Below are 23,882 nucleotides of genomic sequence, written 5' to 3' on the forward strand. Positions count from 1 at the left end.
ATATACCCAGAATTGTGCTTCATTTGGCTTTGGCTGAAGTAAGGAGAGAAAAAGGCCAAAGGCAGAGGAAGGGCTCTGTCAGAACAAGACGCTCGTTAGAACCCTGAAAATCTCCCTGGATCCGTTCTCAGACCTGCCTGGCTCACCCTGGACGGTTCCAGTAAGGAGGGAGGCCCTGGGTGGAATTACCTTAGGCTTCCCAGGATCCTTGCTGTGGATGCTGAGCTGAGAGCAGGGACATTCCCCTGGGCCACACACAGTGGTAGGGTGACAGGACATCAGCGCTGAGGACTGGGGAGGTCTGTGAGAGCAGAGGACCACTGCGACCGCAAGCTGGCTGCAGGAAAGGCAGGAGGTCTAGTGCAGCGAGGGTTGAGTGAATCTGGGTGTTGGTGAGCCTGAAAGCACCCCCAGAGCAGAAAAGTCCAGATCATCATCTCCACGAGCGGCCCAATGCTGGCAGAGCTGTCACATTTCCCTTCAATATCAAGGCGTCTGTAGGGGATCAGCCAGAGGAAAGGGAAGATATCTGAGAACTGAGCACCTTTATCTAAGAGATACCGGACCCTTCCTGAGGGTTCATGTACATTATCAGACTGGATTTCGCTTTAAACCAGTTTGGACATGTAGCTAAAATTTTTTAAATCCTAAAAATTGTGAGAAGCCAGATTACTTGTGACCGGAAGGAAGATGCACATTTCCCTACGTGCGGGTTCAAGTTTGCAGTCCCCATAAAATATATACACCCAGGCAAGAACATAAAGGACTGTGCCCGTATCGATTCTTCTGTTTTCACTCTGAGTTGTGTCTTTATCATCTCAGTTATTTGCTTGGCTCATATCCCCCGCTTCCTGAAGGCAGTGCGGTCTAGCCTCCAGTGGCTAAGGTAATAAGGGGCGCCTGGACTGACAGACAGGCTGAGCAAAGACAGTGCCCTTTGGCACAAAGATTATTTTGTGCTAAGGACAACTGAGACCCACCAAAAAAAGTTCTTTACTGCCCACTCCTAACCGCCTAAAATTAACTATAAATTTCCTCTTTTGAAAAGGTGCTTCTAGACCTGCTCTCAAGAGACAATTCTTAGCACCCTAGAGACTGTGTGTGCCTAATGAGACAAGCCTCATTTACCATATATTTCCTCCCCGTCTCATAACTTGTTCTCCCCCAACCGTTCCAGAGGCCCAAACCCCTTTTCCTTCGTTTAGCCTAAGCTGCTACCTAAACCTCAATCATCTGGCTTTTGCCTTGCGTCTCATTTCTAGGTGAAATTCTTGTGCGTATATACATTATTAATTTTTTTCTGGTTAATCCGTCTTGTATCAGTATGATTTTTGGACCCAGCCAATGAAAAAGGCTTTTCGTCCACGACAGCCCCATCTCTCAGCCTCTGGCAACCACTATTCTACTTTCTGTCTCTACAGATTACTTATTCTGGTCTTTTTGGCTACATGGAACCATATGATATGTGACCTTTTGTCTTTTGTTGTTGTTTTAAAGATTTTATTTGTCAGAGAGACAGACAGAGAGAGAAAGCACAAGCCGAGGGAGAAGCTGGCTCCCCGCTGAGCACGGAGCCCAATGTGGGACTCGATCCCAGCACCCTGGGATCATGACCTGAGCCAAAGGCAGACACTTTTTTTTGACTGGCCTTTTTCACTTAGCATATCTCCAAGGCTCAGCAGGTTGTAGCATGGTTCAGGGCTTCTTTCCTTTGTTTGGCTGAAGAACAGACTGTTGTATGGATGGACCATATTTTGTTCATCTAGCCCTTGATCAGCGGACATTTGTGTGGCTTTTACTTTTTGGCTGTCATGAATAGTGCCACTGTGCGCACTCACATACGAGTTTCTGTGTGGACATATTTAATCCTGGGTATGAATCTGGAAGTGGAGATGCTAGGTCATTTGACTACTTCTCATTTCACTTTTTCAGACCTGCCAAACGGTTTTCCCAGTGGCTGTTCCGTCGCACGGTCTCACTGGTGGTGCGTGAGATTTTCTAATTTCTCCACATCCTTGTCAATATTTGTGGCTGTCCTTCCTTCTCATGACAGCCATCTTCACAGATGTGAGCAATATTTCATTGTATCGCCTATCTTTCTGAAGGCTCCTTATAACCTTCTGGGGAGTGTGCAGACATTTCTCGAAGGTTCTTATATTCTTGGCCTTGCTTCATGATCCTTTTGTTTCTTTTGGGTTAGTAGTTTACTGCTGTGTCCTTCATGACTCCGAAATAGACACCTCTATTTAGACATTTTTGGGAAAGTGACCAATCACATGACGCCGTACAGGAAATAATTTTAAGTGCTTGATGGAGAGCGCTGTTTATCTTGCAAGCCCCAAAGTAAAGTTACCATGGGTCTCTAGGGATTCTCTCACTAGTGGCATGGGGTAACTTTTGTGTCCTGTCACACTCTGTATGACAGATGTGTGACCAAACCCTACTCTGTTAATAACTTTACTTTTTAATTGAACCTTTACCCGTCACGGGTGGAGGGGCAGGGTACATGGCAGTTCTGAGTTAATTACAACTGCCATTATTTTTTATTTGCGGCGCCTGAGCAAAGCAGTAAAACACAAGTTAAGTCACATTTGCAATGGGACCATGACTCAATTAGTGTTTTTGAATAATAGGCCATAGTAATTAAGGTCACGGCCAATGCAGCAATAGCATTATGTGGTAGCATGGCTCTGGCAAAGACTAGTTTGCAACCTGTCTCCAGGGAGGGGGTTGAAGGGAGTCAGAAGGAACCAGGCGGAGATTCTCTCCTCCAGGATTCTTGCCAACTGGGAATGGAGATTCTCGAGGAGATCTTCAGTCATTTTTTTCACACCCGCTTTATCAACTTCCATTACAGGAGCTCAAAATGCAACATGAAACTTGTAGGTCCTACAAGGTAATATTTTCAGTCCAGTTGACAGTGGCTCTGAAAAGCCAGGCTTCAGAGACTGAAGACCGTGGGCAAGCATTAACATGTGCCTGGAGACCAGGGTGTTCCGGGGGAAATTAATAGTGCTCTCAGACTGGCTTTGCGAACCCAAGCCTATAAAATTCTTTCTAGGCCAAGAGTAAATCTGCCCTTCTTCGGGATAAGAAGATTGAGGCACAGCATGGTCCTGTGTCTTGGGTAGGAGTCCTCCAAGAGGGGTCCTGGGTGAGGCATTAGGTTCTTATTTTAGATTTTAGTTGCTTTTACTACCATCTCTAGAGAGGCAGCTACTTATATGATGCCTCTAGCCTGATTTTTTATACTAGTGGTAGAACATCCCTTTATGGCATCTAATCCAAAGGATGAGACATTATAAATGTTCGGATCAAGAAGGGCTACAAGAAATTGGCCCAGACTAATGGTCTGAGAGCTTTTAAAATGGACATCAAGCCATCCTTGAAAGTGAAATCCCTAGACGAGAGACACTAAGTTTGAGAGATGGACCAGCTCATCCTCTTTCTCCCACACACCTGCCTCCTCAACAGTTCTGGTCATCCAGAAGCCCAGTCCTTGTTCACACAGAGAGCAACACAGCTGTTCCCTCAGTATGCTTCTCTGGGCCATTTGGAGATACGTCCTCCCCAATTGGCAGTGACTCTATTTGGAATCACTAGGCCAATGGAAAGGTTTTGTGCCTCCTCAAAATTCATATATTGAAATCCAAACCCCAAAGACGATGGTACTGGAAGGCAGGGCCTTTGGTGGTGCTTAGGTTGTGAGGGTGGAACCTCAGGAATGGGACGAGTGCCCTTGCACAAGAGGCTCCTGAGAGATCGTTCACCCTTTTCACTGTGCGAGGACACAGCAAGATGCTGCCTATGACCAGGAAGGGGGCTCTCACGAGAACCCAACTATACTGGCACCCTGACTTGAGACTTTCCGGCCTCTGGAACTGTGAGAAGTGAATTTCTGTTGCTTATAAGCTGCCTGGACTGTGGTGTTTGGTTATAGAAGCCCGAAGGGACTAGGACAGCCTGATGCTTAATACAAGTGTGTGTGATAGGAATTGAGAGGAAGGTCAGGGAAAGGCGTGATGGAGTGGGATTTGAGTACGGAGAGGGAGCCGAGGAAGTTGGAGATGGTGGCAAGTCCCATTGAAAGATGTTGAGGCATTAAAAAATTCTGAGCAAAAAAGGAACACGCAGGGGCACCTGGGTGGCTCAGTGGGTTTAGCCTCTGCTTCCGGCTCCAGTCATGATCTCAGAGTCCTGGGATCTAGCCACGCATTGGGCTCTCTGCTCAGCAGGGGGCCTGCCCCCACCCCCGCCCCGCCTGCCCCTCTGCCTACCTGTGATCTCTGTCAAATAAATAAATAAATAATCTTAAAAAAAAAAAAGAAAGAAAGAAAAGAGGAACACATGGAGAGTTTGGGAATTAGGGAAGCCCTGGAGGCTACAGAGAAATTTGGAATTGCTCCAGAGAAGGTATGGGTAGACTCGAAATGCCAGAAAGAAGTTGAAAGATGGTCTAGGTTCAGTCAGCTTAGATAAATTTTTTTTTAAAGATTTTTATCTTTAAGTAATCTCCACATCCAATGTGGGCCTTGAACTCACAACCCTGAGTCGGAGAGCAGCACGTTCCACCAGCAGAGCCAGCCAGGCACCTCTTGGCTTAGTTATTTTTAAAGACACGTGCACTTACTTGCACGGTCCCTTCCTTTGTATCTTTCTAGTGTTTAAAAGATGATTGCTCTTTTGACTTTCAGGACTCCTACTTTCTAATTTGATGTTAGAAACCTGTAATTACTGAAAGAAAGGTCACAAGTGTTTTTGCACTGTGGGCTGGAGGGTGGGAGGTTGGAATGAATTTTCATATATTTTTTAGAGACGGAAAGACTCTCCTGCAGAGAGGAGCGGAACATGTCACCACAAAATATGCCGCTTAGACAGGAGGGCTGTTTTGAGCTGAAGGCAACTGAGAAGTAGCTCTAAGGAAAATGTTGGTTTGGGTTTTTTTGTGATAATAAAGCAAAGTTTATTGAGTGATAGTGCAAAGCTCCTGAAGAGGGAGGGGACCCAATAGGGTTACCCTATAATAGTTATTTTTGATCAATGGAGGTTAAGTGGACAAGTGTATTAGTCTGCTCAGGCTGCCATAGTAAGATACTACAATGGGGGGGGGATGGCTTAAACAATAGTAACGAATTGTCTCACAGTTCTAGAGGCTTGAAGTCTAAGACCAAGGTACTTTCAGGGTTGATGTCTGAAGCTCTTCTCGGCTTGCAGATGGCTACCTTTTTACTGTGTCCTCATAGGTTTTTTTTTTTTTCTCTGTGCTTGTATGCTGTGGGGTGAAGGGGAAGAGGGGTATCTGGGATATCTCTTCCTGTAGGGACAGCAGTTCTATAGGATTAGGGCCCCACCCTTAACACCTCATTTAACCTTAATTATTTCCCTGAAGTCCTTATCTCCAAACACAAGCACAATGGAGATTAGGATGTTAATATATGGACTTTAGGGGAAACAATTCAGTCCAAAACAACTCAATTTTAAGGGTTTATCAGCTCTGAGCATCTCAGAACCTGCCTTTGCTTATTCCAGTTTTCGTAATTATTTCTAGTTGGTCCTAACCATTATTTTATAGCCTTTAAATCACCGAAGGACAGAGATGGTTCTTCCCTTGGCGGTTTTTTTTTTTTCTTTCTCTCCTTTTTTCTTTTTTATTTACCTTGGTGGTTCTTTATGTTTTCTGGGAACACAAAATGGTGCGAGAATTCCTCTCCCATCCCTGCTACGAGGGAATGCAGAGCTTAGTTCATGTTCAAGAGTATCACTAAAGAAAAGGCCTCTAAATAGTCTTGACTGGTCATCCTTGTGATGAAGTTCTAGAACCTTGGTGAGGTTCGGTGGGCTGAGGTCTGGAGCCAATGACCAAGAAAGAGTTCTTGAGATATCTTTGGTGCAAAATGGTGGTTTATTACAGCACGGGGACAGGACCTGTGGGCAGGAAGAGCTGCCGCCCTGCGTTGTGAGGGATGGTGGGTTATGTACCTTGCAGCTGGGGGAAGGTGAGGGGAAGGGAGGGTTCAACGGAGTTTTCATATGTTAAGGAGGGCCTAAGAAGTGCCGGGAGGAGCCCTTGCCCTTGTGGCTTGATCAATGTCCTCTTTAGGTCAGCCATTAACATCAAGATAGTTGGGAGATTCTTGGTGGGGTGTTATGATCCTGCTGTCATTTATATTCCCTTCTACCTCAGCCTCCTCCAGTTCCGTTTATGGTCGGGAGGGAGACATTAGGGCTTGAGGAACTGAGAGTTATTTGCCTCTGGAAATTTGTGCTATTGATAAGGTAACCTCCCTGTTTGTAGATCTCTAGGACATCTGTAGAGCAAGGGAGATTCCTGTTCTGCAGGATTGTGATCTCTGCAAGTGAACTCTTTATCGTTTTATGGCAGTCAGGGCTGCCTGAGGGATGCTGCACATATGACCGAGGGGGAGCGGATGGAGAGGGGGGTGCAAGGCTCCAGCTTTTGCTTTGTCTTCCGCCAGCCGCGTGCTCCCTCATCACTTGTGTCTTTTTTGAGCATACACCCCTGACATATCTATTTATTCACTCATTTAAAAATTACATACATATACTATAATCCTGCTATATTATATTGCAAGATACACACAAAACATTTGAAAACAACCATAATAAACATCATTTTGAAGTTGAAAATAAAGAAAAGTTAGTTTGAATAATTGCTTCCTACATTTCCCTCTGGAGATCACTGTCCTCGGTTTAGGGTGTAGTAGGAAAACCGAGGATGAATTTGGAACCACTAATTTTTAGATCCTGGTTCTTCTCTTATCCACTGTGTCTTCTCTTCTGAGTGGCTGAGTTTCAGCAAAAGACTCAGGAGCCCCCAGGTACCTCCAGCAGGCTGAGATTCTTGACAAGCTTTGGTCTGTTTAGGTACTGTAAAGTTTTTTCCGGCGAGATAAACACAACACCAGGCAAAGTGGGTGCAAGGCAAGATTTATTAAAAACACTCTCTGGCGAGGTTTCAGGGTTCAGGAGAAGGCGAGCCAGGAAAGTTGCGCCGGGAGGGGGTGGGCACCCTCGGGCGAGGTTCTGCCACTCTGGAAAGCAGAGTGGCGGAAGTCGTGCCCAAGGCAGGGAGGAGGGGGCTTTTAAGGGGTCTTGGGGAAAGCTCAGGGGTCTTTTGGCAAGTTTCCCTTATTTGGATATCCCGCCTGCTCATCGGGATCCCATTGGTCCACGGGAGCCCGGGGCGGGGGTCTCAGATTCCTGCTTGGGCCTTTGTTCTCCTGTCCGGAGCTCAGGTCTTGTGGCGGGAACTTTCGCCATCTTTAGTAGCCCTTCCTGCCAGCCCAACAGGTACAAATACGTTTATTTTAGTGACGGATATAAAGGATACTGTGCCTTCCAGTAGAAGGAGCCCAGGCAGGGGGAAGAGGGCTGGGAAGTTCTATATTATAGGAAGTTCTATATTTCTATATTACAGGAAGGGGGCCAGCATTTTTAGTTTAGTTTAGCATTTTAGTTTTAGTTTATTTTTAAAGAACTTACTTAGCATTTAAAGCCAAAGCATACCCTTTCATTCTGAAAATTTTGCCAGAGCTCCTTGTCCTCACTGACAGCAAGGACGGCTCAGAAAGGAAAGTTTAATTTTATTTACTTGCAAATGAATCCAGGCCCAAGTGGATTGAAGATGCAAACTCAGTTTGAGGTCTAGTCACTTAGATGTGAATTAAAACACTCTCCCCAGGATAATAGATTTTCACCTCTAAGGAACCCAGGGGGCAGAAGGGAAAAAAGCCTGAGCATCCAGGGCGACGTGTCTATTGTTATGCTAATGTGCCCTGAGCAGGTGTGAGCTGTAGCTCTCAGCTGTGCCTTCCCTTCTATCAAGTTTTGGATGCTTGTGGCTGGATCACAGGGAAGGACCCAGGTAGGTTCTTCCTCTGGATGCTTAAAGACTATTTTTTAAAAAGGATAAAAATCACAACTCTCATACAGATATGAAAATGAACACATGGCTGAAGATGTTCTTTAACTCAAACTGGTGAGGTGTTACAATGGAAAAGTTCAGTGGAAGTTCAATGGAAAAGTTTTTTTTAAAGTACTAATCTATGGAGTACAAGAATGTTAAAATGAATGTGTAGAAGCACCCCAACCCAGCGTTTACATTAGAAGGGAAGTCCATGGAACCTCTAGGGACGAGACTGAATTTGTTTGTTTATAGCCAAGTGTTATTTTGCATTGCTATCAGTCATATGCAGTTCACAGTTGTAAAATAGCCCCGTTGGAGTCATATAACCCAAAAGAATCCTCTAGAATCTAGGCAATGCATAGTGTCCCCTGAAAGCACAAAATACACCCCCCTCCCATCACTCCGCACCCCCAGCTTAACTCCGGGAGCCATCGTGCATGGTGCCCACTGGGGCTGTGTAGCACAGGGGCTGCTGGGCCCACTTTGGGCTCCCAGTGCCCGGTCTCACCTCCTGTGCTGTTCTTTGGTGTCAACTGCTTGCCCCAAGCAGAGCACTCACACAAGGAGACATCCCCCCCATGCCTGACAGGCATAACATTTTTACTTCTCTTAGTTCCCGCTACCTCTGGGATACTTGAAAGAAGAGAGATAGGAGAAGGAGATGATGTCTGTCATTCCTTTTCTGTTTCTCTTGATGACCTGTTCCTCCTCCAGAGCTCCAAGAGGGGCGTGGAGCAAGGAAGACAAGAATCTGGTGCGACGTTGGTGATATTAGCAGTGCTGTTCTCGTTGTAAACAGGTCGAGGCATATATGTTAGGAAAGTGGTTTCATTTTAGTTAATTGATTTTTACTGCAGTTTCTACTGCATACTGGAGACATGAGTGAGGGCAATTTAATCTCTCTGAGCTTTGCTATTTGAAGCTGATAAAATGAAATGGTTGCAATAAAAATTTCAAGGTCACTTCCAGTTCTGAATATTTATGAATGTATTCCTATTGATCAGGTATCCTGGATCATACGTTCAGATATAGCAACTGACATTATTACTTTCATGGCTCTTTTCTTTATTGTTCTCATTGTTGAAAAATATTTTAAACAATTTATTTTATGAAATATTGCATAGGGTTGAACAGCACATTGGGAGAAGCTGAGCAGAAAGCTGAAAAGGGTTCATGTGTACTGTTTTTACATTGAAAAAGAGTGTCCAAATCAAATAGCCTAATACAAAATTGGGAGGATGCTAGCTGTTAGTAGAAGTTTTATCATTTCAACATCGCTGTCTTCTCTGCCCTTTGTCTTCTCCACCCAGTCCCATAAATGTCTACTGCATTAATACTAATGTATTATTTTGGATGTGTTTCCGCCATTTTGTGACCCTCCAGAATGACATCTTAATAGGGTACCTGAGGAGGAGTGTGGAACTGGAGCAGTGTCCTTGCACACAGGCCTTGTGTGACATGCCTTATGAGCCACTGTTTCTGTTACTTTTACTTCCCGAATAAAAGTTATTAAGTAATTAATTTAAAAAAATTTTTAAGATTTTGTTTGTGTAGTTGACAGTGAGAGAGGGAACACAGGAAGGGGGAGTGGGAGGGGGAAAAGCAGCCTTCCTGCCATGCAGGGAGCCTGCGGGGCTCAACCCCAAGACCCTGGGATCATGACCTGAACTGAAGGCAGGCACTTAATGAGTGAGCCACCAGGTGCCCCTAAATTTTTTTTTTTTTAATTCTGAAAACACAGTAGCAGTTACCCTTTTTAAAGGGAAATTTATATTTGTAAAGGAAGTCTCCATTTTTAGGGGTATCTCCCTCTCTGTATCACTGTATCAGGAACAGAAGAATGGCTCTAAATTATAAGAGAATCTTCTTTTTTGGTCAGTGGAGAAAGCATTGATTTAGGTTTGAATAACAAACCTTACCTTTGTTTGCTGTGCTTTACCTAATGACCTCCCCGTAGCTGACGGTCCTCTCCACCATACTTCTCTTCTTTTGTCTTTAGCTGACCATGGTATTTAAGCTTGAGTTGTAAGCCACTGCTTAGAGATACTCATTTTTCTCTGGGTATCTCCTATGTATATATGAATTATACATTATAAAATTTTTCTCTTGCTAATCTGTCTTTTGTTATAGGGGCCAAGCTAAGAACTATGAAAGGTAGAAGTTAAATTGTTTTCCTCCCCTACACATCAACAAGTCCACTAGGTTGTATGTAGCCTTTAAGCAAGTCCAGACTCAAACTAGAGCATTTTCTCATGACAGTGCACTAAGCTGACCTGTTGGCTGAGCGAGGCAAAGGACTCCAGGGTATCAAAGAAAAGACTGTTGTTTGTTCCAACCCCAGCTCTCCTAACACAGGCCACATTTTCTTTATTTCGCTCTTCTGATTCAAATTTAAACACCAAATCTCCTTAGAGCTCCTTAGAATTGGCTGTCTCTGGCCATTAACTCTTCAGCATTTTGTCTGTGTTCAAAATTTCATCTTAAGGGGAACTCTCCAAGACATGATGAGGTTCATTCCTTCAGCAGCTTTTTCTCACCAGTTTTCTGTTTTCCTTAGGAGGAAGGTAGATTCCCTTGTTCTCACGTAATAAAGCATAAGATTTTACCTATTGGTCTTAGAGCGAACCAGAAGCAAATTATAATGAGAAAAATATTTGAGAACTCACCTAAGAATTTTTTTGGGGGAAAAAACTTCTCTGAGAAAAGAGAGTCTATACAACACAAACTGACTTCCTGGAAAGAAAATTGTTAATACTTTCTTCCTCCTCTATTTTTTTTTTTAAGATTTTATTTATTTATTTGACAGATAGAGATCACAAGTAGGCAGAGAGGCAGAGAGAGGGGGAAGCAGGCTCCCTGCTCAGCAGAGAGCCCGATTCGGGGCTCAATCCCAGGACCCTGAGATCATGACCTGAGCCAAAGGCAGAGGCTTTAACCCACTGAGCCACACAGGTGGCCCTTCCTCCTCTATTTTAAGATTAGTGTTTTGACTATAGATTCAGCTCATGCCACAAAGGGCAAGACATGCTTTGGTTTTGTCTAATTCAAGTGTTGTCGGGAACAGAAAATAAAATTAGATACTGAAAAGGCGTCAATATCTTAATGGATGAGAAATGAATAAGTTCTTCTTGTGCAGGTACCATGTCTTATTCATCTTTATGCCCACTAAAACGACAAGCCTAGTCATTTGTACATGGTAAATGATTGATAAAGGTTTACTGAGCTGAATTATTGAAAACAGGAGAGTCTTGGGATTAGATGTGTGCTCTTGATCTTTTGAAACAATTTTCAAGGACAACCTTGAAGCATTTTGGGGAAAGTGTACTCATTCTTATTTTTAACTGTATTCCTGAAGGTTTGTACATGGTTATTTACTCAATGTGGCATAAAATACAAGGACATAGTTCATTTATCTTCTAATTTATTTAAATTAGTCTTAAGGAAAGCTTACTCAGCTTACACCATTATTAATAGATAAGTAATGCATTTGGAAAAGAGACTTAGATATTGGGGCTGGGAGAGCTAGTTCAAACAGGTAGACATCTAACATTTTAGTGAGTATGGAGTACTGCAAATACTTGGCATTAGCAAGTTATAGAGTAAGTTTTAAAGATAACCCTGTCTTGAAGTAGTGGAATGGCCAGATCAGTGATTGGTTGTTTCTATGTCTCCTATCCAGAATAATTTTTCCTTCATTAAAGTTATGGCCAGTGAATCGCTGTGCTTCCTACAAAACTGGAAATAGCAGTGTGGGAGTCACGCTTGAGTGAAGTACATAGCAACATAAGGCAGGTGATGTAGATTGATATACAGTATTTCTCCATTTAGAATTTATTTTAATTGTCTTTAGGAGAGAAAAGAGATGGTTTCTGGAAAAACAAGTAATTGCTCCCGCCACATGTGCTTTGGAAGTGCAGTGATACTCGCTGAGATAGCTCGTGAGCCCATGTTACACTTCAAGGCTGGAGTCCTGGCCCCTAACACAGCCTCAGATGGAAAAGAGGCTGAGATTAAATAAGGCTACAAAAGAGCTGACCATTGAGAATATCACCTTTGTATATAAAATTTAGGTTCTTTAATAACACAGAATGTATGTTAGATCATTCTTGTGATCTATTGTATCTCTATTCCCGGCCTTGATTTTAAACTTAGTATGTATGTAGTTTTCAAAAATGAATCCCAACTTTGTAGCACTATTTCCTTTTCCTTTTTCCAAGACCCTTTTCATTCAGAAGAAAATGGATAAGGCACAGAGAAGCCTACTGTGGACTTGGAGGTGGGAAATACAGGGAAGGGGAAAGGAGTGTGTAGAGAGAGGGAAGATCCTAAAGTAATGTGGGCAAGGAGGAAGTGGGGGTGTACTGCCCAGAGATGGGAAAGCATCATCAGGCGAGAGGTCAAATTCAAAGTGTGGGCCCAGACCACTTGGGTTTTCACATATCCCAGTAAGTCTTGATCCTGGATGCAACCAAGAGTAGAACTGTTCCTTGAGCTTTCCTTCTAGAATTTTTGGGTAAATCCAGATTTCCATCTTATTTGTTGGAATAAGTCTTATGGATCTGTCTTTGGGCAAGACAGATCACTTGGAAGAGTCTGGAGTTATCTATAGCTGAGGTCAATTTAAGTATTTCTGACAGGACAACAGATTTATTTGTTCTCACCTAGATGAGAGAAGGAAAGAAAAATCCCATTTTAATGCAAGATGCATATGTAAAAAGTTGTTCTTGAAGCAGGAGGCAACTCCCAAAGAGAAGCAAAGCCCAGTTTGACCTTTGTGCATCTCTTTTTGATTTTCTCACATTCCTGAAGGATCTTTTGGAAAGAAGGGGGTAATTCTTTAGCTGATTCAGAATCATTAGAGAAAATAATTTTAATAATAGTAATAATAAAAATATAACATTTAACCATTGCTAATATGAGCCAGAGACTGATCTAAGACATTAACTCCTAACTCCTCTACATAAACTTGTACAATTAGAAGGTGTGAATAGAGAAAAAAGGCAAGTAGTTGAGCAGCTCTGTTTTCTTCTTTAATTTGTTTTGCCAGAAATTTGGAAGAATCCTTTTCCAAAAATCTGAGAACTCTTTCTCAGAAGAGGTCCTGGCAAGGTCTAAATGGCACTCCTCTTTATGAACATTATAAAACAAGGTGTTTAATATAATAGCTGATGTAGTGAACCTGCCAAAGTTTTACTAATGTGCCAAAACATTTACCAGCAAGCCCTTAATTACTAATAACACCCCCTCTGGATTCATTCTGAAAGCAACTTACTCTGTCTCTTTCTTGTCCCTGTTTGCTATCTCCATTCTCAGCTAAGTGGAACACGGATTTTCTATCTTCTTGCATTGGAAAGGAAGAAGGATTAAGTAGGGGTGCACCGGAGAGAGATAAGGAGAATGAGAAGACTCCACCAGAGCAAGGGTGGTAGAACTGGAAACTTGGGTCATTTAACTTAAACAGACAAGATTAAGTGATCACATATAGGAAGAGCCTGAGTTGCATTTAAGTTAACTTTGGGGGGGGCTCCGAATATGAGGCTAATTTGTGCATTAGTTTCCTATTACTGCTGTAAAAAATTACCACAAACTTGAAGACTTTAAACAACTCAAATAGGGGTGCCCGGGTGGCTTAGTTGGTTAAGTGTCCAACTGTCTCCTTTTTTTACTCACCAGTAAATTTTATTGTTTTCTTTGGTTGACTTGAAAACTTTTCATCTTGATTTTTTTTCTGAAACTAAACAAGAAATGTATAGTTTTTATTTTAAAAAAATGCGCAAAGCAATGATGTTTTATAAATTGCCTTCTCAGGTGTTTCTTGTCAGCCTGCTTCAAGGAAATCCATGTGTTGAATATCCTTGCTCGCAGTTTAGCCCATACCAAATGGTTGTTTAATACATTTAATACTCAATACATGAGCAGCAAACTGAACTGATCCTTCTGAAGAAAATATGGTTGAACAGCCAAGACCACTGGGTGGTCGAAGAGAAGACCACACATCCTGAGCTCCCCAGGAGTAAGTGGAGGCTGCTGATAACAGCGTATGCAGTGTTACCAGACATCGCTGGTCCTAAACCGTTACTTCTGCCTTCCTTTGCCACAAAAATGCAGTAGGAATGCCATCCCCTTCATCCTCTGCTTTTATCCTCAGAATTTCATGTGGTCCTTTAGAGGCATCTAGATGTTACCCAAAGTCCACATGCAACTCCAAAATTGCCACAAGCTTTCTTGTTTTTTTCCACAGTGACCAAGATCAGAACTTGAGCCCATCGATATTACCATTAACACAGACTTTCTGATTTCAGAAGCAACTCCACTCTTTCTACAGCCCACTCAAAATTTGTCTTCACCATCTGGAGCCCTTCGGGAGTTGCTTCCTTGAAGTCACGATGTGACTGTGTATCTTTCTGTTGGCCTCGATCTCCTGATGGCCAGAATCTTCAGGAATCATTGTCAATAACATCAGCAAGAATAATTTCTTTGGTGGTTACATCAACCTATTTTCCATCATCATATCAATCAGTGTAGAGTTCTGGGGCAACCAGGATTTCTCTGATCTACCAAAAATAACCTGTGTAGTGTGACTTCAGTCTGGCCTATATTGAGTCCAGCAAAGCAAAATTTTGCAGCAATTAGCTGTTCCTCAGACTACTGTGGCTCACCTATTGGTATCATCCTTGAAAAACAGCTCCACTAGGTGGGTAAGACTTACATCCCTCCTGGACATGAGGATTTCTTTTGAGAAAAGACCCAGTTGCTATTCTTCTACAAACCCATTCAATTGGAATCATTTCACACTTAGGTGCAGTGAAAGCTGTCTCCGCACGTTCTCTGTGGAAAGCAGTTTTGATACCTGCTTCCTCTAACAACTGAAAAGTACAGCGGATAGTTTCATTTGAGATTGTAGCCTTTCCTTCCAGGTGATTCTTTCTGGATGCATTTCCTGCTGTAATCTGGTCCTTGGACTGTAGGAGAGCTTCTCCTGGACTATTTGGCAATTCATAGACTTCTTTTGTTTTACTCTCATAGAGGTTTTTTGTTTTTTGTTTTTTAACCAATATTCAGTACCTCAGCTGTCGCCATGATCATGCATGGGCTGGGGGTAGCAGCCTCACTGGGAGGAAAGGCAAGTCAAGACTCTGGAAAAGAGTGGTGAGAGGCTCCAAGGGTCCAACTCTTGATTTCAGCTAGGTCATGATCTCAGGGTTGTGAGATCGAGCCCTGTGTCAGGCTCTGTGCTCAGCACAGTGTCTGCTTAAGATTCTATTCCTCTCCCTCTGCCCCTCAGGCCCCACTCCCCTCCCCCGGCCCCACTCTCACTCTCTCTCTCTCTCAAAGTAAGTAAGTAAGTAAGTAAGTAAGTAAATAAATAAATAACAATAAAAATTAAAACAACTCAGATATATTCTCTCAGAGTCCTGGAGATCAGAAGTCTGAAATGAGTTTTATGAAAGTAAAATCTTGGTGTTGGCAGGGCTAGTTACTTCTGGAGGGTCCAGGGGAGAACACGCTCCTTGCTTCTTCTGTCTTCTGGATGTTGCAAGCATTTCTTAGCTTGAAGCTACATTGCTTGAGGCTACATTACTCCAATCTCTGTTGTCAATCTCACCTCACCTTCTTCCTCCTCCACAGTCAAACTGCTCTGTGTCTCCCTCTTATATGGATTCTTAGTACATTCAGTGCCCATATAAAAGTGTAGATAATGCAGAATAATCTCCTTAAAATCCTTAACTTAATCACATCTGCAGAAACCCTTTTGCCATATATGGTAACATTTGTAGCTTCCAGGGAATAGGATATAGATATCTTTGAGGGTCTGGTTATCATTGTTTGGTTAGCCAAGACTGCCGATGGATCATGGTGTTTGGAGAGCTGCTTTGTGATTGGGAGAGTCTTGAGGTCTTGGAGAAGAGTGGTAGTAATATGTCCTTTCCTTCTGGGGAAGTCTGATTAACCCTGAGTATCAGTTCCCAAGCTTTTTCCTAAATTGACTTAATTTTGTCCTTGGAGTCAACCTGAGCCAAGAGCAACTTCTCTTTTATCATGGTCTGGAGGGCAAATGTTTCCAAAGTACTCTCAGGAAAGAAAAACTTTTCCTCTACCCTCTTAACTTTAGTCATCTGAAGGCCTGCAAATTAACCTGACAAAGAGATTAGCAAGAGGAATAAACAGATTTAATTACATATGTATGCATGGAAGTTCACAGAGAGCGCAGCTCAGGGAGGCAGTCAGAATTTGGGGCTGATACGCCATCTTAACAGAGAATGGGGAGAGACAGAGGGACACTTCTGGAAAAGCAACTGACTTCTTAGTGGGGAATGGATAAGGGGCACTTCCGGAGAAACAAAGGAAGTTTTTGAAAGATAAATGGGCATGTAGGAAAATATCTGGGAGATAGGAGAATGTCGTGGCAATGCCTCTTTGGGTGTGATGCCAGCTTCTACTCTCTAAGAAGAGCAAGAGCCCCTCTGGGGAGGGGATTTATGACAGAAAGTTCTTTTGGGAAGCTCTGCTTTTAGGCAGATAAGGGATTTCAGGAACCCAGATGCCTTTGGCTCAAAACAATTTTTAGACCATGGAGGCTTATTCTGGACCCCTTCAGAGCCTACAGTTGTGCAAGATTTGATCCAACTTGAAGGTCTTCACTCTTGAGTCTTCTGCATATACCAGATATGTGTTCCTTGTTAACACACATTTATGTTACACGGAGAGAATGAACACAATTTTGGGACTAGTGTATCAGCAAGGCTGTTGTTGTTGTTGTTGTTGTTGTTGTTGTTATTGTTTTTGGTTTTGTTTTTAATAAGGAAGATGTATGACAAATTAGGTCCCAGAGGAGGAAAACCAGGGCAGATGCTGCTGCAATGGAAGCTGTAATCCATCCTCTCATCTTAGAGGGAGGTCCTTTGTGGGGAGAATCTGTATCTACCTTGTGGGCATGGGTCTTGCTTCATAGCCTGGATCCTGCTGCTGTCTCCGTCCTCAGGCTGGGTCCGACTTTATGGCCCTGGTCTGGGTCCTCAGTTGCTTCCCACACTTCCCTGCTTGGCTTGTACATCTGATCCCTGCTCCTTGAACACTCTCTAGGAGCTTTTGGGTTGACTCATTCTACTGTCTAAAAGTGTAGAGCCTTAGTTACATAGTCCTCATGTTTAAACCTTAAAAATATAATCTTAAGAAGTCTTCTGTCTTCCTTTAAATATCAGAGTCCGCAAAAAGCCGTCCATGAAAGGGGTTGGTGGGGAGGGATGGCTGAGTCCCAGGCTCATCATTCACTGGCACATTAGTTATCTGGGCCCTACAAATGAGCCAGGGTGTCCTTCAGACAGGGAACGGGATGTTTGTGGGTGCCCCCCAAGAGAGCATGAACTTTGAGGCAGGGAAATGATAGAGTCACATGGAAAGAATCCGGGTAAAGGCACTTCTGTGTTCAGGGCCATAGTGGCACCATAAGTGAAGACTGGCTTCTTCATGCTGCCAGGCCTACACCACGGCTTTCTCTGGCCACATTCTAAATTGCAGGCTATACCTGCTGCCTCTTTTACTTTATTGTTCTGCTGTTGAAAGCTGGCTTTTGTTACTACCACTTTACTGTGATGTCAACTCATCAGCTCTCAAATAGACCCTCTCTCTGTTATTTTATGCCTCCTTAAAAGCACAGGATACCAGTCATTTCCCCCTCCTTTGAGATTGCCAATTTTTACAGGTTGTGTCCCTCCAAAAAGTATGTGAAATCTTGACCCCTACTATCTGTGAAGGGGACCTTATTTCAAAATAGGGTCTTTGCAGAGGTAATCAGGTTGAAATGAGATCATTAGGTTGGGCACTAATCCAATATGACCAGTGTCCCTATGAGACAAGAGACAGAAACACCCAGGGACCAGGCCCCATGATGATGGAGGCAGAGGTAGGGGTGCTGCAGAGGTGAGCTGAGAAGTGCCATAGGTTGCTGGTCACGTCCAGAAGGAAGAGGCAAGAAAAGATTCCCTCCTACAGGCTTCAGAGAGAGCATGGCCCTGCTGAGCCCTTGGTTTTGGACTTCTAGCCGTCAGAATTGTGAAACAATTAATTTCTGTTGTGTGAAGCCATTCAGTTTATGACATTTTGTTCCTAGAAAATAAACACACTTATGTTTAAAATATTATAATCCTGTGGGGCCCTGGCTCTCTGTCTCATCTCTGGCAATTTCTCTCCCCTCTTCTGGCTTCTCTTCCTCCTCTGGGTGCCTGATGCTCAGTGTTGACCAGGATTTCATACTTCAGTTTTAATTCTCTATTTGTATATCTGGCTCTCTTACTCATTTCTAAGCTCCAGCCCTCACTTCAACACAAGGGAAATGAATGTCAAAATGTAACTTCTAATCATGTCTAACATTTTTACTTTCTGTGGAACATATTCAACCTGGATGTCCCGCTGCCTTCTTGAATTCATTATTTCTAAACTTAAACTAATTTTCAATGACCTCCTCCCCAGCCCCAGTCCCTTTTCATCCCCTTGCCTTCCTCATCTGTCCCTAGCTCAGTGCCCACCCCAACCCTGGCATAGTCATCTGTTATCTGGAATCCTGGATAGTCCTGCTTCGAGTCTTCTCACGCTTAACCAGTTGCCAGATGGAGGAAGAGAACTTTTAACAATTCTCATCCATGGAGTAGGTACCCACGAAAATCTGTGTAACAAACCATACCAAACCACCTTTGTTTACCATACTTTTACTTGTCAACTTCCCACAACTTGCTTCCCCAACCCAAAAGCTCCAAACCCCTTTTCCTTTGTTTAGCCTAAGATGGTATATAACCCTCCATCAACTGGCTGCCTATAGGAGTCTCATTTCTTTGTGAAATCCCCAAGCATACACATGTAATTAAATGGTTTTTTTCTGTTCTCTTATTAATCTGTCTTTTATCAGTTTGATTCAAGGGCTTCAGCCAATGAACCTAAGATGGGTAGAGGGAAAAAGAGTTTTTCCCCTCCCCCACAAAGGCTCCGAAAGCTGCTCGCTTCTTCAATCTCTCCCTGTCTTAGACACCAGACTGCCTGCAAGTGACTGGGAGCCAAAGTGTGGCCGTGATGGCCTGGCTGTAGCTGCCCAGCATGAGCAGGGAGACAGGCATTGTGTCCACTGGGAGGCCGGAGCTCTCCCACCCAGATCGCGGGGAGGGACTGGGAAAGCACAGGTAGCTCACATCTGCAGCCAGCCAGCCGGGGAGGGGCGGGGGTGTGTGGGGTGTGGGTGGGTGGGATTGGGGAGGTGGGAGGGGTTGGGGGGTGGAGGTGGGGTGTAAGGTGGTAATCCTTGAGGGGACCAGCTCACAGATCATCCCTCCCAAGGCCAGAGGCAGTTTGACAAACTGGAGGTTTTGGGTGGCCTATCTGTTCTTTGGGGGCAAGCCCAAGAAGTCAAATCAGGGCCTCAGGCCCTTTGCAGGGCTGCTTCCTTCGCAACTCTGGTCATAGGTACTCAATGCCCGATTTAAAAATCTGATGATACCACATTAAAAATGTTGCAATTATCTTCTTTTGATAGTTATTAGTGGCTTAAATTGGGGTGACTCAGATTAGTCTATCACAGAGTTGATAAAAAGGTTTTCTTGGTCCCTGTTTTGGAAATGAAAATGGGTATCCTCTAAATGAATCTTAGGGGAGTCTAATGGATGACCTTGTTAATGTCAGCTGGATGGGTTTGTAGGAAGCCCCAGCCACTGACCTATGTTCTTTGCTAAGGCAAATAACATGCAACATTGCCATTGCTTTCTTTGTTTATGTCAGGACGTTTCAGGTTCATTAGATGACCCACCCCAGGTGAAGAAAGAGGTAGACATTAGATGGGTGTGCTTCTGGCCACAGGGAAGTTTCCCAAGCTTTCTTTTTGATTTGGATTGGGAAGACTATGTTTCTGAGCCTGGGCATAAACCCCACTTGTCAAATGAAAGCACAAATAGGCAAACAGATAGGCACTTTTTTTTTTTTTTTAAGTTACAAATGAAACAATAAGAAGGCTAGAAGCAATCAAATTTCAGTAATATTTTCAATAAATTAATGGCCTGTGTTTGTGGCAGCAGACACTTGGAAAAGATTGAGCTGACAGATGGGCGCAAATAAAGCCACAGGAAAACTGGGAAAGATGATAAATATTATCTGCAGGCCATTTACATCCCCTTTGTTAATTAGCCATTCTGCTCCTTTTACAATAGGTAAGCTTCTTTATTATTATTATTTTTTACTCTGAAATTCTTTCATTTATATTGTTTTCTTTCAAATTTTCTCATCTTTCCCTCCTGTGTTGTTTTTTTTCCTACCCCAAATCTGCTTCAAATTTCAATCCTATTTTCTCTCCCACTTTTCCTGCAGTGAGGTTTTTGCAGGGGAGAAAGCAAGGACATTTCCTTTACCTCCTGTCATCTCCCTAACAATTTTCTTGCTATTAATGTCTAACAACTTCCCAGCTCCAGGGAATACAAATTCCTTCCCTTTTCTATAAATTGTTGTGTGCTGTTCTCACTGCCCATCACTAAAAATACAACACAGCATTATTGATCTCGCTTTCCCTCTCTCTTGCCCCCTTAGCAGAATTTTGCAAATGAATTGGTTCTGCCCCGTATCTCTTAATGGTTTGTATATTCCGATGTCCGGTTTGGCACCCTGGCAGGGTCATTTAGTTGAAAGAACGTTGTCTTTGGAAACAGCCAGTCCTCAGTTCCTATTCTTATTGCTCGTATTCTGGTTTTGTCTCTTATTAACCAGATGACCTTGGGTAAGTTCTTCAGGCTCTCTGAGCCAGTGTCTTCATCCCAGTGATTCCTACGATCTGATTTGTTGATGAGTCTCGAGGAGATGTGGTCCATATATCACCCAGCACCTCCCTTCACTTCTCTGATAGCAGGATGCCAGAGGGATATGGCCAGTCAAGTGATATCCTTGCTCTTCCTTTTTATTTACAGCTCCCAGGGGGCCATGGAGAGGACAACGGGATGACGCTGGGCTCCCCATTCTGTAGGGCAGTTCAAGAGTGGTGCAAGGGCAAAGAGCTATAATAAAACTCCCTGAAAAATTATCTATTTTGAGTAATTCAGATCTTAGCCAATTGCCATCTCCTCAGAGAAGCCTTCTCCGAGCATATGATCAGAAGTAATTCCCCTGGTCATTCTCTAATCATTATCCTGCTTTATTATCATCATTGCAACACTCACCACTGTCTGAAATTACTTACTAATTTGTGTGTTTCCTCATTTATGTTTTGTCTGTTTCCTCCACTGAAATGTAAACTCTATGACAGCTGGAAAGCTACTTACCTTATTTTCTGTTACAGCCTCATTTTTTTGATCAGTGTTTGACAAAACTAGGCCCCCAATGAGTGTTTGTTCCATGAAGATCTCTCTAACATTGGAAATTTCCCCAGACTCCGTCAATGAATGAATACAGCAAAAGATTTCGTTTCTGGCTAGGGTTAACTAATCTTAACCGGTTCATATCTGTGTCTGCAGGTGTAGTGGGTATGGTGGGGCAGATTTCTTTATTAGACTCTAACTGCATCCTAGTTCAGCATAGTGATCTACCCACCAGTTACCTAACTCCTCAAGAAGAAACAGATAGCAGTTAAAAAGTTTTGTTTCGTTCATGAAGCAATCCTTGCTCCACAACCGATCATTCATTCCTCTCTTTTAAAACACTTTCTTAGCTTGTCTTCTAGAATACTATTCTCTCTCGACTCATCACCTCCCTCACCAGCACCCCATTTCAGTATCCATGGTTGGTTCTTCTTCATCTCCCCAATCTTGAATGTCTTTATATCCATCAGAATTCACTCTGTAATGTAGTGAAAAGAAGGGCCATCTGTACCCCAATGTTTATAACAGCAATGGCCACGGTCGCCAAACTGTGGAAAGAACCAAGATGCCCTTCAACAGACGAATGGATAAGGAAGATGTGGTCCATATACACTATGGAGTATTATGACTCCATCAGAAAGGATGAATACCCAACTTTTGTAGCAACATGCACAGGACTGGAATAGATTATGCTGAGTGAAATAAGTCAAGCAGAGAAAGTCAATTATCATATGGTTTCACCTATTTGTGGAGCATAACAAATAACATGGAGGACATGGGGAGATGGAGAGGAGAAGGGAGTTGAGGGAAATTGGAAGGGGAGGTGAGAGACTCATGAAAGACTGTGGACTCTGAGAAACAACCTGAGGGTTTTGAAGGAGTGGGGGGTGGGAGGTTGGGGGAACAAGGTGATGGGTATTAGGGAGGGCACAGATTGCACGGAGCACTGGGTGTGGTGCAAAAACAATGAATACTGTTAACTGAAAAGAAATAAAAAAGAAAAAGAATTCACTCTGTAGGTGATTCATCTAGTCTTGTGACATCAGACACACTCCTATTTTGACAGCCTTCACCTTTTTTTCTTTAGCCTAGACCTTTGAATTCCATATACACATCTTCAACTGCCCTGTGCTATCTCTACTTGGATGTTGAGGTTGATTGCATTAATACCCATAGCCTTTGCCCATGAAACTTTACATTTTCTTTCACTAAAGAGGCAAGGTTTACCTTTCCTGCCAACCCTGCTAAACCTGTGCTTAGCCATGTTACTTGCTTTGCCAATAGATGAGGCAGAATTCATGGCATGCAACTTCTATGCCTGCTCCTCAAGAGTATGTATGTGTTTTTACTTATTGTCTCTTGTGCTTCTGCTATTGCTATGTGAAGTATAAGACGGGCCTAGACTCTGTGGTCTCAGAGGCTGTAGGGGAGGAAAAAAATTTTCTTCTACTTTTCCATGTTCTTTTGGCTGATCTATTGATGAAATTGACATACAACAGATTAAGGTAGAAAAACAAATTTAATTAGCTATGGAAGCCTCAGAAGAGATATGAAACCCAAGAACAAGTTGGGAAATTCAGGCTTGTATGTCTGGCTAAAGCAGATCCCCAGTATACTGGTCATTTGTTTGTTTGTTTGTTTGTTTATTTATTTTGTGAGTGTCTATTCAAATTTTGTGCTGTTTATAAAATTGGGTGTTTTGAATTACTATAAGGATTTTGAGTTTTACTTTGAATGATAAGGAAGACTTGTAAAGATTTTGAGCAGTTGACAGAAATGATCAATCTTATTTTTGAGTTGTAAGAGTCCTTTACATGTTCTAGGTACAAGTACTTTGTTATATATATGCATTGTGTATGTTTTCTCCTGTCCTGTGTCTTGCCATTTTGATTTCTGAACAGCAAAAGATTTTAATTTTAATGACATCCAATTTATCTTTTTTCATTGTTTTTTCTTTTCTGGATTGTGCATTTCATGTGCTATGAGCTATTTAGCTTAGAGGTGGCTTGGGATTCAGCACTATCTAACTGATACAGAACCCTAATAGGTATCTCAAAGTGAATGTGTCTAAAACTGAAATCCTGATTCTCACCCTTTCTTGATCTTGCTCCTCAGACATTGTCCTCATCTTAGAAAATGTGATCTGTTCTTCCAGTTATCAGGCAAGAAAACTTTATTCTTCTCTTCCTGTTATACTACACATGCAACCATTAGCAAATCCTACTGGAATTCTTTTAAAAATATATCCAGAATCTAACCATATCTCACCATCTCTACCACTGGGCCAATTGGCTATGATTTGTGCCCTGGTTTTTGCAATAGTCTCCTAAGTGGCATCCCTGCTCCTTCTTTGTCTCATTGCAATTTATTCTCAACACAGAAGCCAGAGTGATATTTAAAAAATTTTAAGATTGATCATGTCTGTCAACTGCTCAAAATCTTTACAAGGCTTCCGTATCATTCAAAGTAAAACTCAAAATCCTTATAGTAATTCAAAACACCCAACACAGTCTTTCCCTCCACCTCTACTCTCCCTGAAAACATCCATGCCCACTCTTCCAGCTGTAATACTGTTTCTACTGTTCCTGGCCTTCTTGCTATTCCTTTAACACTCTAAGCAAACCCCTGCCTCA

General features: G+C 42.8%; 1 pseudogene; it reads right to left on the minus strand.

Moving 5' to 3' along the window:
- Positions 1–278: 278 nt before the first annotated feature.
- LOC131810933 (bifunctional phosphoribosylaminoimidazole carboxylase/phosphoribosylaminoimidazole succinocarboxamide synthetase-like) lies at positions 279–15,007 on the minus strand (annotated as a pseudogene).
- Positions 15,008–23,882: the final 8,875 nt, after the last annotated feature.

The sequence above is a fragment of the Mustela lutreola genome, chromosome 11, assembly GCF_030435805.1.
Source record: "Mustela lutreola isolate mMusLut2 chromosome 11, mMusLut2.pri, whole genome shotgun sequence".
Lineage (NCBI taxonomy): Eukaryota > Metazoa > Chordata > Mammalia > Carnivora > Mustelidae > Mustela > Mustela lutreola.